Source organism: Chlorocebus sabaeus, chromosome 17, assembly GCF_047675955.1.
Source record: "Chlorocebus sabaeus isolate Y175 chromosome 17, mChlSab1.0.hap1, whole genome shotgun sequence".
NCBI classification, from domain to species: domain Eukaryota; kingdom Metazoa; phylum Chordata; class Mammalia; order Primates; family Cercopithecidae; genus Chlorocebus; species Chlorocebus sabaeus.
The window spans coordinates 47,051,694-47,070,615 of record NC_132920.1 but is presented as its reverse complement, the minus strand read 5'-3'; the positions used below and the strand labels follow the sequence as shown (position 1 = coordinate 47,070,615).

Sequence of the window (18,922 nt, the reverse complement as noted above, 5' to 3'; positions counted from 1 at the left end):
TTTGAGACGGAGTCTTGCTCTGTCGCCCAGGCTGGAGTGCAGTGGCCAGATCTCGGCTCACTGCAAGCTCCGCCTCCTGGGTTCACGCCATTCTCCTGCCTCAGCCTCCCGAGTAGCTGGGACTACAGGCACCCGCCACCTCGCCCGGCTAGTTTTTTTTGTAATATTTAGTAGAGACGGGGTTTCACCGTGTTAGCCAGGATGGTCTCGATCTCCTGACCTCGTGATCTACCCGTCTCCGCCTCCCAAAGTGCTGGGATTACAGGCTTGAGCCACCGCGCCCGGCCTGTTATGAAAGGTCTTGAATTTGGAAATGTGGACATCCTCATTGTGCTGAGATAGGCCATGGGAGCTGTGGAGGGCTGAGCAATTTCCATGAGGCCCGACGACAATCTGTACAACGCTAGACCATTTTGAATTGCAGTAGCAGCCACTGTGAACACCTTTGTCTTCCATCTCTTACCCTTTAAATTCCCAAAATAGAAAGCTCAGGCTAGAAAGCAGCGCAACTCACCTTCAGTAGTAGCAACCTGATCACCAGGCCAACTAGGTCGGTCCATCTCTCCGGGTTTGCCATTGTGGTATGAGATGGAACAGACCAGTGAATAAAGAGGGTACCAAAGTAATGACATATCCATGACTTGGACCTGGGGAGACAGAGAATTCAGTGGAATTAGGGGCAAGAAACTTGAAGTGAATAGCTAATGCTTTTCTCCAGTATTAAAACAATCAAGTTGTTTTGAACAGGAGTTACTTTACAGAGCGATATGTGTAGCATCTGGAAATTATTTATCCTTGTATTTTCTTTAAAAATGATTTACTACAGGTAACATAAAAGTGGTTCTCTTGGATACCAAGACCTTGCTAACTGTCAAGTTAATATTTAGTTCCCCTAAGCTCACTCACAAGCTCTGTGGTTTTGCAGCATTCCACGTCTCTACATTTTTAAGAGGCACATTCTTCCTTCTCCCCAAGGAGTTGAACTTCAGAAAGTTTGATTAATTTTCATATATATTTTGTTTTCCATTCCCATCACTGCTGCCTCCAACGTTGTGCTTCTCCTCAGTGATCTTATTTTTGGCCCCTTCTTGGCGATGCATTTCAGAGCCATTGTTGTTTTTCATAGACACTGGCGTCGCCCAGTCTTTTTTTCAGATTTCTTTCTCAAGCAAACATTGTCATTGTGCATGACATATTATGTATTCTTGAAAGGGCATTTTAAAAAGAATACGTCATTCCTCAGAGGAATTGCAAAGAGTCTTAGTATAGGGACGCGATTATTAGCCATCAAACAGGAGCCCAGGAGCAGTGACTCTGTGGGGAGGTGGGATGCATGCTTGAGGGTGGTAATTTTCACCACATGGATGACTCATCTCTGGTTGACCAGAAGGTGATACTGACCTAGCGATGTCACCCTTCTATTGTAGGTGTTATAATTATTGAGCATCTGTTATGTACTGAGAATTTCTAGCTCTTCCTTAGAAATTACTTTCACTGTGGCTAAGATTGTGGCATGGGGGAATCCTGTACCCCTGTTAACAAACAAGGGGCTTCGGGGGCATTAATGTGCACAGAAAACCCTTGTGTGGATATAGTAGCAACCACAACCATGCTGTGACTTTGCTTTGGGGTATACTGGATTCACCTAACAGTATATATCCTACCAAGTGAAAAGAGATAAGAGGTAAAACAAAATCTGTCCTTGATTTACTTACTTATTTTAAAAGCACTAATCGAACACCTACTATGTTCCTTTTAGCAGTCACCTAGCATTTTAGTTTGTCTTTTCTTTTATAACCTCACCTCCACATTAGTCACTTCTAACTAATAATTTTTAAAACTCATGGTCAAAAAATAATTTTTAAATGATCAATTCTTGAGTGTTCAATTTGATCTTTCTTAAATAGGTTCATGTACTGCACATGAATAAAATTCAGAGGGATCCAGAAACTTGCGTGGTAAAAAATATGCCTGCTAAATCACATTATGTTTTAACTATATTTCAATACAATTATTTTCATTTGTTATCTTATATATTCTGTTTCGTGCATTTACAAACATTATTCTGAGAAGGCTTACATAGCCTTCACCAAATGGACAAAGAGGTTTATGGCAAAAAAAAAAAAATTGATCGGTTTTTTTTTTTTTTTTTTTTTTTGAGATGGAGTCTTACTTTGTCACCCAGACTGGAGTGCAATGGCACGACCTCAACTCACTGCAACCTCTGCCTCCCAGGTTCAAGCAATTCTCCTGCCTCAGCCTCCCGAGTAGCTGGGATTACAGGTGTTAGTCATTCTTTTAGTGAGAGTCAGTGAGATACAGACCCTCCCAGTCTTCACGTGACTAAAAATGTTTTTTATTTTGCCTTCAATCATGAAGGTTCTTTCAAGTGTGATACCCGGGAAGAAAGCACAGGCGAAAGAGGACAGTGGGCCCCAGGGCCAAGTCTTAGGCACACCTACTTAAGGAGACCAAGAGGAGGAACTGCCAGGGCAGGAGGAGAGTGAATGTCACAGAAGACACAGAATATGTCTTGTGGTTTATAAGAAGGTAGAAGTGGCCAACTATGTCAAATGGTGCTGCCGAGTTAAGAGAGATGAGAACAGCTAATGAACCGTTGGTTATAGCAACCTGGAGACTGGGGGAGCTCCCTGAGAGCAGCTGTGATGCAGAAGTGGGGAGGGAAGATGGATTTGACTGACTCTGAGGCTGGAGAGGGAGGTTAAAGAGGTGGAGATGAAATCTAGGTATTTGGCTCTTTAGTTAAGAGCTGTGAAGGGGAACAGAAAAATATTGCAGTAAATGAGGGGAAAGAGAAAGACATAATGTCAAAGAGATACTCTATGTCTGTGTGCTGATGATGCTGAGGAAGTAACAGGGGACAGCACCCAGGGCCCAATGGAGAAGGGGCAGGCCTTATCATCCTCTCAAACTGGAAAGAAGGTCAGAATGGGTAGGGCAGGTGCAAGAAGATTGAAAGTTTTTATGTAGGTAGATGAATGTTTATTATTATTTTTTTAAAACAGCGTTTCCCTCTGTTGCGCATGCTGGAGCGCAGTGGTGTGATCATGACTCACTGCAGCCTTGGCTTCCCAGCCTTAAGTGATCCTCCCACCTCAGTCTCCCTGGTAGCTGGGACTACAGGTGTGCACCACTATGGCCGGCTAATTTTTGTATTGTTTCATAGAGATGGAGTCCCACCGTGTTGCCCGGGCTGGTTTCAAACTCCTGGGCTCAAGGATCCACCTGCCTCAGCTTCCCAAACTGCTGGGATTACAGGCGTGAGCTGCTGCACCCAGCCAAATATTTCATTTAATTGACTATTTTTCCAATGAAATGTGAGGCCAGGGTACTGCTAAGACTGAGGAGAGAAGAGAAGGTGTGAAATGGCCCTTTCAAGGAGTGAGAAAACTAACATAAATAATAGGATTGCCAGGTTATGTGGCCATAACGGTTCCACTGATAATGGGCAGAATGATTTTCACATGCAAGCTGCATGCCAGCCTATAGATAACTGCTGTCTGAAACGCCATCCCCACACCATTTCCCACTTCTTTCCACCCTCATTGTCCTCCTGTTATCTCTACTGCCGTTCATGTTAAATCTGTAACTGCTGGTTTAAGTTAATTCACACTAATATGGAACTCACTGGAAATGGAAATGAACAATATCCCAACATTTCAAAGATATTTGAGTCGGAGTAGGGGCAGTTTCTCCAGTTAAAGCAATTTGTCTCTAAAAGTGTAATTTTAAGGAATGAGGTGCAGATAAACAGGTTTTTCTGTTGCTTTCCAAATCCTGCTACAGAAGTGACAGTTTATGCTTCTGATGTCACTTGGCATCTTATTTTTCATACTATGGTGCCATTTGCTACACTTTCAGTTAAAAGCTGTATTCTAATATGTTAAAGAGAACCACTTAACATTCTTCCATGAAAGAATATAGGCCCTGGAGGCTGGGTGCAGTGGCTTACACCTGTAATCCTGGTACTTTGGGAGGCTGAGGTGGGTGGATCACCTGAGGCCGGGAGTTCGAGACCAGCCTGGCCAACATAGTGAAACCTCATCTCTACTAAAAATACAAAAATTAGCTGGGCATGGTGGTGAGTGCCTGTAATTCCAGCTACTCCACAGGCTGAGACAGGAGAATTGCTTGAACCCAGGAAGCAGAGGTTGCACTGACCCAGAATGGTGCTACTGCAGTCCAGCCTAGGCAACAAGAGTGAAACCCCATCTCAAAATAAATAAGTAAATAATAATAATAATAAAACAATAAGAAGAATATAGGCCCTGGAAACATTGAGCTAATTTATTTAGAGTGTCATTTCTTACTCTAAGTCATGAGCCAAACATCACAAGGTAAAGACTACAAGTTTAACCCAAGTTTAATATTGCCTCTTTCTCTGCTCAGAAATCACTACTTCATCTTAGATATTAGGTATATGGATAACTACCGAACCTGTACCTGTGAAATTGTCCCAATTTAGAGGTAAGAGAAAGGGGTATCTTAATAGTCCTCCTTGGGAAGAAACTATCTTTAGAAAAATACTGTGATAAACACCTAGAAAGCAATTGAGACTCAGACCTCTAAGAGAGTAGAAGTCTCATGCATAAAGTGAGGGATGGAATATGTTTGTTACTCCCATAGATAGAGGAGCCAATGGGAGAAGAGTAGAGAATACAGGGAAGAAGGGAAGAGAGGTCAGCGAGATGGTGGGTAGCTGACACTAGAGAAGGTGGGAGTCTGTGGAACGCTCAGCGAAGAGGTGGTCAAAATATCCCAATAGAATCATAACATCCACCCTTCCAATCACAACTTGGTTATTTTTCTGGTTGTAAATATGACTTTAGTCACTCCTTTACTCCCAAACTTTAGGTTCACATTTACTGGGTGTGTGGTGAAATTCAAAAAAGGGGCTGTTTTTCTTTTGTACCAACCTAGAACCACACAGACACAACATACTAGGAGTGTGGCAGTTCTATAGGTTGACCGGGCCAGGAGAATATAAACATCCTTAGGAATTCCCAGGTGCCCTGAGGTGGGCTCTGAACTTCCACAAGCTGGGGTAAAGCAATTTTATCTAGAATTTTGATAGACCAGGATTCACAGCAGGCATTAGGTTTATGCTTTGTTCTGAAACCCTCATCTGACTTGGGTCAGTTCTTCTGTCCCCTCAAATGTTCCTGTGGTTTTCACCCCACTTTTCAGTATCTCCCTGGTTAAAATCAGGTAAAAATCAAATTGAAGTATTTTAGCCAGAGCATAGACTACACTTCTGTCTCAGGAGGGCAATACAGCTATTTGGCATGATGTGAGCTTAATTCTGGCCTAGGGAGGTACAATGTGGAGAAACTTCTGCAATAAAACTTGCTTGTTGACTTGTTGATGACAAAGCTTTGTTTATGGGTATTGTCTGAGAAGGAGGGTTCAGGCCTTTATCACCTGTTATGATGTTGTTCTGAGTACTCTATGAAAGCTGGGACCTAGGTGAGTGGATGGGACTTGGGGATTGTGGATGGAAAAGAGACTGCTTAACTGTTGCTGGTCTACTTCTGTGATAATGATGTCAACAAGGAAATTCTGTTGCTGGCTTGCATGAGAAGGGTTATTTGTGTTAACTAAATAAAGAGGGGATAAATGCTGACAGATTTTTTTATTGTTCTCGTCGGTACAGAGGTGTAACAGGACTTTACCTCCATGTGTCCTTATTCTACTTAGAACTATTATTTCTCCTACCAGAAAGTTGGGGATGGGAATGCATGTGTTGGTGGGGACTGGGGGTCACCAGAGCATAAGGTAACAGCATGGGATGCAGAGACAGAAGATCTGAATTCTAAGTCTGTCTCTGACACTAATGCTGCTTGTGACCTTGGTTAAGCCTTTCAACTTTAATACTAGATATTTGGAACAAATGATCACCAGCTGCACCCCCTGCCCACCCTTTGCTCTAACATTATTTGATTCTGATTTTCTCCTGGCGTGGATGACTCTTAGTACATATTTGTCTAGTGGTTTTGGCATTATGACTGTTCACTAATCGCCTTGATAAATTCTGAGGAAATTATCTCTACAATCAGAGGTAAAAATGAGGGAAACTTTTTTGGGAGTCAAAGGAAAAGCTGAAGCACTGAAAATAGTATAGAATGATGGAATTTGGATGGGAGATGGTGTTGTGAGGACAGGACTTTGCAGTCCTAAGCCAGGATTCTGCCTGATGTTTGCAGATCAACCTCACTGTTACTGCAGTATACGGTATCCGCCAGTGCAGAGCGCCCGCACCCAGGATGCATGGTAAAGAAGCAGAGGTTAAAACAGGAGTGACTGCCCAGTGTGCATGGACAAAATGACATGTGTACATTGAGAGGAAAAGTGTAGCTTCCCTTCTAAATAGATTCCCTCCTAGGCCAAGACAAGAAGGAATGCCATGTCCTCAAATACCTGCTCTTCTCCATGGGACTGGGTTGGAGGGGACTGAGGGAGGAAGAGTCAATGACAAGTCGATGACTCTGAAATTCTGTGCATCACAGCTGAGGTATGTGGATGACACGTGTCACACCATGGGGATCAGAAATGACTTCCTGCTACATAGACAGCATGCCATCTCTAAGAACTGAAAGTGGAATGTGAAGGCTGTTGATGGCTCAGAGGCCATTGGTGGTCATCACTCTCCAAGAATAGATCAATAAGGGTCAAGAGAGAAGTGTGGATGACACCTCAATGAACCATACCTCAAATCTGCACTGTCCCCCCTCACCCAAGGTGCTGTCTCTCCCTCTTCCAGGAGATGGCAGTGGGGGTAGTGCTAGGAATAGAGTCCAGAAAAGGGTCCCACTTGGAGGGTGACTTGGATTTCTGGCAGAAGCTGGGGCCATCACTGGAGTCATAAGAAGTGCTGGAAGGGAACTGTCAACTGTGTCCAGTTGGCTCAAAAGATGGAAACTTTGCAATCTTCCATAGCAAAACAACATCAATGTCTGAGAGACGCATACACAAAGAAGGTGTAATAACACCGTCTATTGGTGGAATGGGTGCAGTAGCAGTAAGTGCACATAAAATCTGAGTGGCTGCAGCTAAGCACAAATATGACCAATTCCATTAGTGGAGGCTCTGCCAAAATATACACACCCGAGATAAGAATAAGACCATTTGTATACTATGAAACTGCCCAGTTATTTGCCGGTTCCTTCCTTGCATAAGGACAGGTCAGTGCCAAAGGAGAACTTTCTTGGCCTCAATGTAGAAATACCAAAAGAGAGCTGACCTTCGGTCAAAAGGGTTGCCAACATCTGGTTATGGATTAAAAAATTAGAGAAAATTTATAAAAGCAGGGCTTACCCTGTCAAGATGTGGAGGTAGGAGAATTTCGCAAGTTGAACTAATAAGTACTTTAGCTATGCTGGCCAGGGCTGTGGCATTAATAACTTCACTTGTACATTACACTTTCAAATACTCCTCTGCAATGAATCAGTTAAGCAGGCAACAGAGTTTTGCTCTTGTCACTCAGGCTGGAGTGCAATGGCGCAATCTTGGCTCACTGCAACCTCTGCCTCTCAGATTCAAGCGATTCTTCTGCCTCAGCCTCCTGAGTAGCTGAGATTACAGGCACCGGCAAACACTCCCTGCTAATTTTTGTATTTTTTAGTAGAGATAGGGTTTCACCATGTTGGCCAGGCTGGTTTCGAACACCCGACCTCAAGTGATCCACCCGCCTCAGCCTCCCAAAGTGCTGGGATTACAGGCATGAGCCCCTGCAGTCGACTTGGGAGCTTACCTTCTAGTGCAGGGATGCAAGGTGGATACATCCAGCAAAATTTACAAGTGTAATATAGTGTACCAGAGATGATATGGAAAACTAAAGCAAGTGGGGGGGGGGATGTGGAGGGATGAAATGTAAGATATGGCTGCCAATGAAGGCCTCACTAAGACAGCAATGTTGGGGCAAAAGTGAGAACGAGACGACAGAGTGAGTCTTGAGGAAATCTGTACAAAGAACATCCCTGGAAGGCAGAGAGAACAGCAAGTATGAAGACCCTGAAATGCAGACTGCCTGGTCTGCAAGGCCAGTGTGCCTAGAGCAGCATGAACAGTGGGGACAGAGAAGGTGGTGCAGATCATGTAGGTCTCACTGACTGTTGAAAGGACTTGTGCTCTGACTGTAGGAGATGAGTTGAGCACGGGTGGACTTTATATAACTTGTATTTTATAAAGACCATTCTAGCTGCAGTTTTCAGAACAGACTATAAGGGGCAAGTGGAGATGCACAGAAACAGGGAAGACACTGGTAATTATCCAGTCAAGAGATAGTGATGGCTTGGATGAGAATGACAGCAGCAGAAGGGGTAAGAAGTGCCAGATTATATGCATATATTTTGAAAATAGAGCTAACAAGATTTGATGGCAAATTAAATGTAAAGTGTGCAAGGGAGGACTCAAAGATGACTCTCAGGGTTTTGATCTGGGTAACCGGAAGGATGGAGATGCCCTTTGCTAATATGGGAGAGACTGATGGTATAGCTAGTTTGGGAGGGATGATTGGGAGTTTAGTTTGGGACATGTTCTGTTGGAGGGCCTACTGAACAACTGAATGGAGATATCAAGTAGGCAGTTGAATACATGAGTCAGGAATTCAGGTGAGAGGTCTGTGATAGAGATAGACATTTGGAATTCATCAGCAAAAAGATTTAAGCCAAAACTAGTAGAGATCACCTGGGAAATAAATATCAACAGAGAAGGGTTTCAAAGACTGAGCTATGAGACACTCTTATGTTAAGAGGAGGGACCAGCAATGGAAAATGAAATGGAGAGTTTAATTTCACTTGCTTTTACTGATAACCCACTATATACCAGCACTATAATAGGAGCTGGGCATAACATAAATGAGGCCAGTGTCTGCCTTCAAGGTGCTGCATTCAAACAAATGGATTTTGTTTGAATGCAGTGTGGTAACTTCAAAAAGACATGCATCTGGCAGTGTGGGATCCGGGAAAAGAAATACTTGGCTCAGGCTGGGAGAAATAGGAGGGTCCTTGGAAGAAATAACACTTGGAACTTAAAAGGAGACTAAATGTTACCTGTGTGAAGAAAGGAGAAGGGCAGAGTGAAAGAAGGGCAGAAGTGAAAAAGCTGGGAACATGCTGGAAAATACGTATTTATTTGGTGCTGAAATTTCTTCATGAGAAAGTAGGAGCTTTGTCTCTAATGAGACTGTACCTTACAGTCATGAGAGATATTTCATATTAAGAAACATAGATAACCTGACTGGTGAATTATTCTGACTACATTTGCAGTTTGGTTGAAGAAGTTTGGGTTCAGCCACGAACACCAACGTTTTAGAGTTCGGGAAAACAGCCTCTGTGACAGTCAATTCCAGCCGTAGCTACGACAGGGCAGGGTCTCTCCACCCACAGTTCATTCTGGGTTGCCGCTGAGGCCATATGGTGGTTCCATTTTTTATTTGCTTTTGTTTTCATTGTAATGTGTGCGCAGCGAGCACACAGTGTTCCTAACAACAAGCAGGGAACTGTGGACGAGAAGAATTGCTCCTCAGAGAAGGAAAGGGACAGTCACTTTGACAACGCCCATTCCATGTTAGAGAGCCTGCTGCACCCAACAACCAAAACACAAGCAGGAAAACAGGCAGCATGTGCCCAGGAACTGCGTCCCTCAGCAGGCTGTTTCTTAAGTCAGGGTGTATCCAATCCAAGCTGTAGACTACAGTTGAGAATCAGTATCTAGAAGTGGAATAATAACATTTTGAAGTTCATCCTCTTCTTGCCCAAATACTCTGGTCTCAAGCCTAAGTCCCGCTGGTGGCTGCTGACTTGCCCCAGTCTGATAGCATGGCAAGAAGGGAAGGCAGCTGGAGGGGAGAGAGGATGAACTTGGAGGCATTGGAGCCCAGGGCTCCAGAGAACAATGAACAGTTACTAAACTCTTCCTCTTCAGTTTCAGCAGAGTCTGTAAACTCAGTACTATTATCATCCCACTTTCACACATTATAAAACTGAATCTCAGGGCCAGGAGCAGTGGCTCATGCCTGTAATCCCAGCACTTTGGGAGGCTGAGTCAGGGGATTACCTGAGGTCAGGAGTTTGAGACCAGCCTGGCCAACATGGAGAGACCCCATCTCTATTAAAAATACAGAAATTAGCCAGATGTGCTGGTGGGCACCTATAGTCCCAGCTACTTGGAAGGCTGAGGCAAGAGAATCGCTTGAACCCGGGAGGAAGAGGTTGCAGTGAGCCAAGATCACGCCACTGGACTCTAGCCTGGGCGACAGAGCGAGACTCCATCTAAAAACAAAACAACATTGAATCTCAATAGGGTCAAGTAATGTGTAAGAATCGCCTGAACCCGGGAGGAAGAGGTTGCAGTGTGCCAAGATCGCACCACTGGACTCTAGCCTGGGCAACAGAGTAAGACTCTGTCTAAAAACAAAACAATATTGAATCTCAATAGGGTCAAGTAATGTGTACGTGGTCACATAAAATTGGTGGGACTAAAGCGTCAATTCCTACAGTCTGACTCCAGAGTCTCTTCTTTGACACTATGAAGAATTCTCTGAAGATACTCTTGGGACTACCTGCATGGGACTCACCTGAAGCATTTATTTCCAATGCCGATTCCAGGCCATTCATCAAATTTTCTGTGGGCAGAGCTACAGAGTAGAGAGTCAAACAGCATTCTCCATCTGTGTTCTGACCTCGGGAAGCTTTCTCCTTGGGCCTCAGTTTCCTCTCTTGTAAAATGAGGATCAGTGGGGTCACTTCCAGTTCAAAAATGAGCTGACTATAATTCATCTTTAAACCCAACAACCTGAATGCAGCCTGCCAACCAGGCCTTTACCATATATCTTGTTATCTTTAAATATCCGTGTTACCAAGTGGTATTTTAAGTACCACTAAATTTATAGTTTGATACACAAATACTCACGGAGTTTCCCTGGAAACCTAGGAGAACTGGACATCCCTCCAATGTGGCATTTTTGAGGTACAGCCCTCCCGCGGGGGAGGACTGAACAACTTCTTTAGATCTCTTCTCTTCTGCGGATTCTTTTATTCTCTGCTTTCTTGGCACTGCTAAAGACAAAGAATTCATCGCTGGTCTTCATTTTCCTTCACTCTGAAATTACAATCTAATTTAGTGGTCATCTTTTAAGTTGAAACCAGGCATCTTGTACCTCTCATTAGCTCTAACCTATGTTTGGTTTGCTCTGGTTTTGCTTTTCTGATTTTTTTCTTTGGAGAAAGGAAAGTGAGAACTAGGGGCATTGGCTAAACAAGTCTGTCCACTTGGTGGAGAAGTTTCCAGATAAGAAGGATCTGAAGGACTTCCCATGGGCGTGAGGGAAATCGCACACGCCATCCGGGGAAGAGGACCAGGAAATCACTTTTTGTTTTTAAAACAGCAGCACAGCTCTCAGGGATGACTCTGTGAGGCTGGGAGGATCATAGCTGGGGGAGGCCTCAGTGAGGCTGAGCGTGGGAGCGGAGCTGCCAGTCCTGCCTGAAAACGCGAAATGAGTCTTGCTTGGTTCTCCCTCCACTGGGCGTGAGGCCCCCTGCCCAGGAGGCCGCAGGACAAATGGCCCCATAGCGGAAACTGGGAAGCTTTTAGGCATCTGATCAGAGCAGGAGCCAGCCGGGGGACCGCAGTGCCGGACAGGTAACAGACATTTCTCCTACTACGGTCTGTCGCTCTGTCTCCCTTTGTAGCAAGAGCTCAGGGGCTCCTAAATCACTTCTCTTAAGACATCTTCCACTTACGATCCTCTTTGCCTGCTTTTCTTTTGCGTAGCTATGATATGTATGTTGTGAAGGTAAAGTACGTCCAGTCAAGACTGTTGTGCACACTGTTGGTCCAGTTAATGAGACTATGTTAACGGAGATGGAGTATCGAGCAACTAGCTGGGATCCTTTAGGATTTTCTTTATAAGACTTTTTTTTTTTTTTTTTTCAAACAAGTTCTCTCATCCTTAAACCAGAAAATACTATAAAAACCAGTGCATTCATGAGCTACTGAGCTGCTGCTCTTTCCAAGAGCATTTCAGGGCCAGGCGGCCATTGCTGTGGTCGGGCTGAAGAAGGAAGAGGCCGCATCCCAGTTGCAGGAGGAGCCCCAGGTATTCGCTCAGCTCCGGAAGAGTCGTTCCAAAGGGCAAGGGATGATCTTAGAAATGTAAAATGTAGGCTGCAGCCTCCCACCCAGGACTGAGGGGAAAAGAATTTGCAGTCAGTGTTAGGAAGGAGGTCAGTAAAAGTGCGGGGGCTTCAGGGCCAGGCCGACTCGTTTTGAAAGGAGCAACTCTATGATGTGCAGTTTGCTTAAACCATGTTTTCTTATACTTCAGAAAGCCGAGCCACGCCTCTTCACTATAGCATTTTTTCTCTTATAAAGGGCTAATGTAGTTGGTTTTTCAATGAAGGTTATTTTTGAATTACACAAATAATACTTGACTATATTCTTATCGTAAAAGAATAACTCTAACTAGGTTTTATTTTTATTTTTATTTTTTTGAGGTGGAGTCTCGCTCTGTCACCCAGGTTGGAGTGCAGTGGCATGATCTTGGTTCACTACAATTTCTGCCTCCTGGGTTCAAGTGATCATCCTGCCTCAGCCTCCTGAGTAACTGGGATTACAGGCACCTGCCACCACACTCCGCTAATTTTTGTATTTTTAGTAGAGATGAGGTTTCACCATGTTAGCCAGGTTGATCTCGAACTCCTGACCTCAGATTATCCACCCGCCTCGGCTCCCGAAATGCTGGAATTATACGCGTGAGCCACCGCAACAGGTCTTCTCTTAACAGTTTTCAATTGCACCCCCAATATACAATCTTTTCTCCTCCCCAAAGATTACTCTATCAATTGTTTTCTTTGTTACCAGTTAAGGGCTTTATTTTCTGTTCTTCTGAGCTCTTAGGACAAGCCGGGGCACAGGAGTACAGTAAAGTCTCATTGTCAAGTTCATGTGATGATCCTAAACTCCTTCCTCTCAGTGAAAGGATAAAATGATGCATGGGAAACATGAATAGCGCTTTTAGCTCTTAGAAAAGTCTAAAAGAGTTTTACTCATGTTTATCATTACTATTTTGTGTTGGTTTTGGCTTTGACAATTAATAATGTTAATAACAACCTCCTAAGGATTAAATTCTAGATTTGCCAATTAGTGGTTTGGGGTCTTCCCTTGAAGGCCATCAGAGGTTTCTTATTCTAGAAATGAAAGGGGAGAAAATAAAATAACAGGAAATTAACTAGATAGATAATAGCTAGTGGCCCAGAGAAGGTAAAGATCGGAGAGATTGCCCTTTTACTCAGTGGATAATAAATGCATTTAACAGATGGGTTCATTTTCCATCTCTTTTAGTCTTCTGTAAAAAAGTGGCCTTCCCCTCCCCACCAACAATGTTAAGAGACAGGCAAATAAGGAAAACATCACTATGAACAAGTTGACACAGCTTATGGAGACAGTCTTTGGGAAAAAGGTATAAATAAGCAATGTCAAATCCAAGAATAACTACAAACACTTTCAGTAGCTATTTCATATGTTCTTGTTCTTTACAGGATTTCTCCACCCCAAACTATAGGGCCATTAGGCCTTGCTTATTTTGGACATTCTGTAAAATTTGCCTGCCTTTGTCCCTTCTCCAGATCTCTGGCTACTCTGATGAATCATTTCTTCCTAGTGCACAGTGTTAGCCACATGAGAGACCTCCACTGAGGCCCTGTAGACTAACACTGCCTCACTCACTGAGTGTGGGTTTATTGACTGTGATATAGTAACCTCACTTACTGTGCTATGGGGTACTTGGGAGCATTTTGGAGCAGTTAAAAAATATCCCATGGGGTCCCACCTCCTCGGGTTCATGAGGCTAATCTGTCTCCTCCTAAATATTATGCATGCAATCTCTTGTATTTATATGCAACTTTTTAGGTATCAAAAGACTTTTATGCCTCTTCTTTCTCCATGTCACAGGTAAAGCAGGCAACTTCTTCTCATCTAATGGAATACAAAAACAAGAGGTTCAGAGGTTAATTTATTTGTCTCACATGGCACAATGAATTTTTTTTGGAGGACTGAGATGAGAAGAAACTCAGATTGCTGTCTTTGCAGTCCCATTGTTTTTGTCAGTACTATGAGGATAAAAGTCACGTGGAATAGAGAATTAATGTGATTGACTGGATTCTGTCAGCTTTGTAGCCACATGGTAGATGTTTTGCTGGGAATCTAAAGTTAGACTGAACTATTGCCTTGTCCAGATATTAGCAGGTTCTATCACCTGCTGTCCATCAGCGTCACCCTAGGAACTTAACAAAAGGAAAACAATGTCTAGACACTTTGCCAGAGAAACTGAATCAGAATCTCTGAGGACGGGGCCAGGGCATGGTTAGATTTTTTTGTTTGTTTGTTGTTTTTAATCTCCAAAGTGATTCTATAAGGCAGCTGGGGTTGAGATTCACTGAGTCTTGGCTGTGTGAGATACAGTGGTTAAACTGAGAAGCAGAAGCAATGGCTGTTTATGAAGCCAAGAAATTAGGGCCAAAAGTGTCAGCAGCAGTGCAGATCATTAGAATTCTGGCTGCTGCTGTTTTTTGGAGGAGCAGACACATCTGCACGTCAGAATGAAGAGGAGATTTCCGACACCTCCAACAATGGCACTGACTTTCCAGTTTTAATTGGAACATCCCTGCTGACTTCACTGTAGATACGTAGGCTCCCTGAGACTCGCAGATTTTACAAAGGCAGATTAAATGTTCTAGATAAACAGGATGTGCTTTTCTAATGCCAGATGACTATCGGATCATACTTTTTATTCAAGGTCATTTTGCCATGTTGTATCCCAATCCCAAGAGAAAGGGGGAAAAAAGAAATACTAATTATCCTTTGCGTGAGCTGCCACTTTCTGGGTTGCACTAAATATGAATAGACAATAAGTCACAGCTGTTTTTTAATTATAACATGTTCCCCTACAGCCTTTTCCCCACTGACATTTCTTGATACAGTTCAAGTTAGTATCTCTCGTCAGTGCAATGTTTGCCTCCTTGATAGAGAGGGCTACAGGGCCTGTTCAGTATTTCTGTCAGTTTCCCCAGGACCTACGAGTTTCTGCACAGAGTAGAAACTCTACTACTCTAATAAGGATGGTTGAGTTAAATATACATATTAGCTAAGGGCACACCATGATTCACAACTTACTTATCAGCTCAACACTTCAGATCACATGGTGTGACTCTGGTCATGATGGTTAAAATAATTGGAATCTTCACTATGTCCTAAAAGATAATCGCCAATGTGAAATCTTTAAAATTACAGCCTAGTGGAATCACCTACTCTGGAGTGACTTGCTAAGTGCCGTGGAATTGCAAAGGCAGAGAACCTCTCTTCTTAATCGGCTTAGACTCTTAGTGGAAAGCAGGTTACAGGCATTGAGAGTTTTAATAACAAACACTTTTTTTGACTTTTTTTTTTTAATTGTTATACTTTAAGTTCTGGGGTACATGTGCACCACGTGCAGATTTGTTACATAGGCATACATGTGCCATGTTGGTTTGCTGCGCCCATCAATTCGTCATTTACATTAGGCATTTCTAAGAAAAAAACAAACACTGCATGTTCTCACTCATAAGTGGGAGTTGAACAATGAGAACACATGGACACATGGACATGGGGTTGGGAGCATCACACACAGGGGCCTGTGTGTCGGGGTTAGTGGAGGGATAGCATTAGGAGAAATAACGAACAATATTTATCGAGTACTTGCTATGTGCCAGGCACCATACTCAGTGTTTTTTAAAGACGATTGTTAACCCATTTAGTTGTTCCAATAATCCTATGCCTCAGATGAAATCATACTCCCCATTTTACAGATGGGGGAATCCAGAAAAGTTAAGTAAATTACCTGAGACAAAAAGCTAGCAAATAGAGGCACGTTAGGATTCCACCTCAGGCAGTCTGACTTCAGAGTCCATATGCCTAATTACTGTGCTAGGCATGAAAACACACAGTGCTGAAAAGTGATCTACATGGCAGGACCAGATGAGGAGCTGAGGAGAGAAATGCAGTGCATGCAGTGGAAAGATACATCTCTGGGGAAGACAGGATAAGAGACAATATGCCATCAAGGTCAGAGTTCAGACTTTGGAGACAAACTTGGCCACTTGCCAAGTATGTTTATTTAGCCAAAGCTCAGTGTTTGTTTATCAACGGCTCAGTTTCTTCATCTGTAAAATGAAGATGATGATACTTCTCATAACACAGGATTATAAGGACTAAATGAGTCTAGTGCATGTGTAGTGCTTAGCCTAATGCTTGCCATATGGCAAGTGTCTGGCACACAGCAAGTGCTTGATAAATGATAGCAATTGTTGTTACCGAATGAATGAGCAAGACCTGAAATGATGAGTAAAGCTTAGAAAGGAGAAACAGAGCAATTCAGCTGCCAAGAATAGTGTGAGAAGAAGCTTTAAGGTAGCAATGCATTCCACCAGTATTTTCTGTTAATATTTATGATGAAAGAAGGTACAATAAAAGCTGGGAGTGGGTCAGTTTGTTCTATACCCAAGTGTTATGGGAGAAAAATTGACAGAGCTCATTTTACATTAGGTCGTGGTGATCATGTTTGCCTGGTGAATTAGCTTAAATATTCTCTGGGCATTTGCAAACATTTAAAGTATTTAAATATGACACAGCCACAATTTAGGAAGAATAGTGTTCTGGGCAAATAAATTCCCTGCTGTTGTGTTGGATTGTTGATCAGGGAAGAAAGGAGGGAGGGGCCCATTCAGGAGATTATTACAACCATCTAGATTTAAGATGATAATGTCCGAACCAATGTGGTGGCCCAATGTCCAAACCAGTGTGGTGAGATGACAATATCCAAACCAATGAGGGGCTTTGAGCACATCAGCAGCAGGTAACATGACTTAGTGCCTGGTCGAATTGCTGCTTCTACTCCTGCACTGCTTCTTTTGTCCAAGGGCACCTGTGAAGCCGTGAGCCTAGGAAATTGGAGAATGAAGCTAGCAGTTGGCAAATCTGGGAAGGGATGACTTAGGAGAGACAGAGCAGTGGGAGAGGAGACAAGTTCAGTTTTCGATGATCTGAATTTACACTCAAGTGGAAATAGTATAGTGGAAAAGGCTTGCCTAATATCTAGCAAAGAGGGGAAATAGGAATGCAGAGGAAAGAGATATCTTTGGGGACAAGAAAAGAGGCAATATGCCATAAAGGTCAGAGCCTGGAAATACAGTTCTGGGAGTTCTCACATAAACTGATAATTAAAACTATGGAAGTGAATGAGCTCACTATGAGAAGGTGTCAAGAGAGAAGAGCTGTAGTCCCAGGAGAGGTATCTGGCAGGGCACACAGTGAGGCAGCTGCAGGATGATGAGGATGGGAGCATAGAAGGAGAAGAAGCATAAGATCGGGAGCCTTGAGAACCAGGAAAGGGAAAGGGAGCCCTGCAGAGGAGGAGGCCATGCACAAATGGAGCAGGTACCCACTGCAGGCCAGGGAGAGTGAGGACTAGGGCAAATGTTATGGGTTTGCCTCTATAGAATACTTTTCATAATGAGGTGAGGACTAAAGTCAAACTGTCCAGAGTAAGGAAATCTTGAACTAGCAAGGACTTCTCAGGGTACTGTATTTCTTGGGGTTGAGGGTGGGGGGATAAAGTAATACTTGTTTTGTTTTGTTTTGTTTTTCATTCTAAGTAGTACACACATTATATGGTCAAAATCTAACAAAATCCCTAGAGAAGGAAATGAAGATTTAGAAGAGAAGTCACAGACTAAGGACAGCAAAGCCATTTCTCAGAGAGATGGAATGGATGGGGGCCATAAAGGGAGGAAGTGCAGAAGCCTAAGGTGGCCCTGCCAATTACTGTAATGTTGGAATATTTTAAGCCACATTGCGAATAACTGCTTCCTCCAGCCCCTGGATTGCCTCCCCACCTCTGCTTTAGCCATCCACCCCATTTCCTGGGATCCTCCACAGACTTCCCTATGATCCAGCAATGACACTGCTAATGTCTGGCCCAGTAGGAGACCCCCAGGCCCTGCTCCTGCACAGTGGACAGAGATTGTTCTGATTGGTCCATTATTGTTATTATTATTAAAATAGTCAAGTATTATTTTGGATCTTACTTGATACATGGTAGAACCACAGAACATTAGGTTGAGAGCAGCCTAATGTAAAATGAGCTTTGCCAATTTTTCTCCCATAACATTTGAGTATACAACAAACTGGGCTGGGTGCAGTGGTTCACGCCTTTAACCCCAGCATTTTGGGAGGCCGAGGGGGGGTGTATCACTTGAGGTCAGGAGTTCGAGACCAGGCGGGCCAATATGGTGAAACCCCATCTCTACTAAAAATACAAAAATCAGCCAGGCGTGGTGGCATGTACCTGTAGCCTTGTAGCTACTTGGGAGGCTGAGGCAGGAGAATCGCTTGAAACCTGGAGGCAGAGGTTGCAGTGAGCCAAGATCATGCCATTGCACTCCAGCCTGGGTGTTGCAGTGAGATTCCGTCTCAAAAAAAAAAAAAAAAAAAAAAAAAAAGCGACAACAAAACTGACTCATTCCACAGGGCTTCCCTGTGTCTGCAATTGGAATGCACCCCTGGCATTGTTTTGCCAGGGCTCAGGGAAACCCCTCCACATGGTGAATTAATGCAAGACAGACTAGATAAGAGCAGTTAGGAACTCAATGTTTTCATACAGATGGCAATCTTTTGCTTAAAGGCTAAGACCCACAGTGACCTAACAACAAGAAAAGACGGATAAAAGGTTATCAACGCCGCCCACATGGGCAGTGTGTTTTGGAAAACTTGATCCCATTGTGTACAAACACATGTTCCCCTGTAATCTGATAGTACTGAACTGCCCTGACACAATGCTGTTACAGGGCCTGATTTCAAGGCAATG

The 18,922-nt window shown here is 43.5% G+C and overlaps 1 protein-coding gene across 4 annotated transcripts in view; it reads left to right on the top strand.

The window, feature by feature from the left end:
• ADGRF5 (adhesion G protein-coupled receptor F5) overlaps nt 1-18,922 on the top strand; it is a 110,333-nt gene that overhangs the window by 22,090 nt on the left and 69,321 nt on the right. Inside the window, exon 1 of one of the 4 annotated variants that reach the window (XM_007972326.3) lies at nt 11,365-11,664. The exons of the other annotated variants lie outside the window; for them this stretch is intronic. The gene's annotated coding sequence lies outside the window, so the exon portion shown is untranslated. Of the gene's footprint in view, nt 1-11,364; nt 11,665-18,922 lie in introns of those variants that run through there. 4 annotated transcript variants of the gene reach the window in all.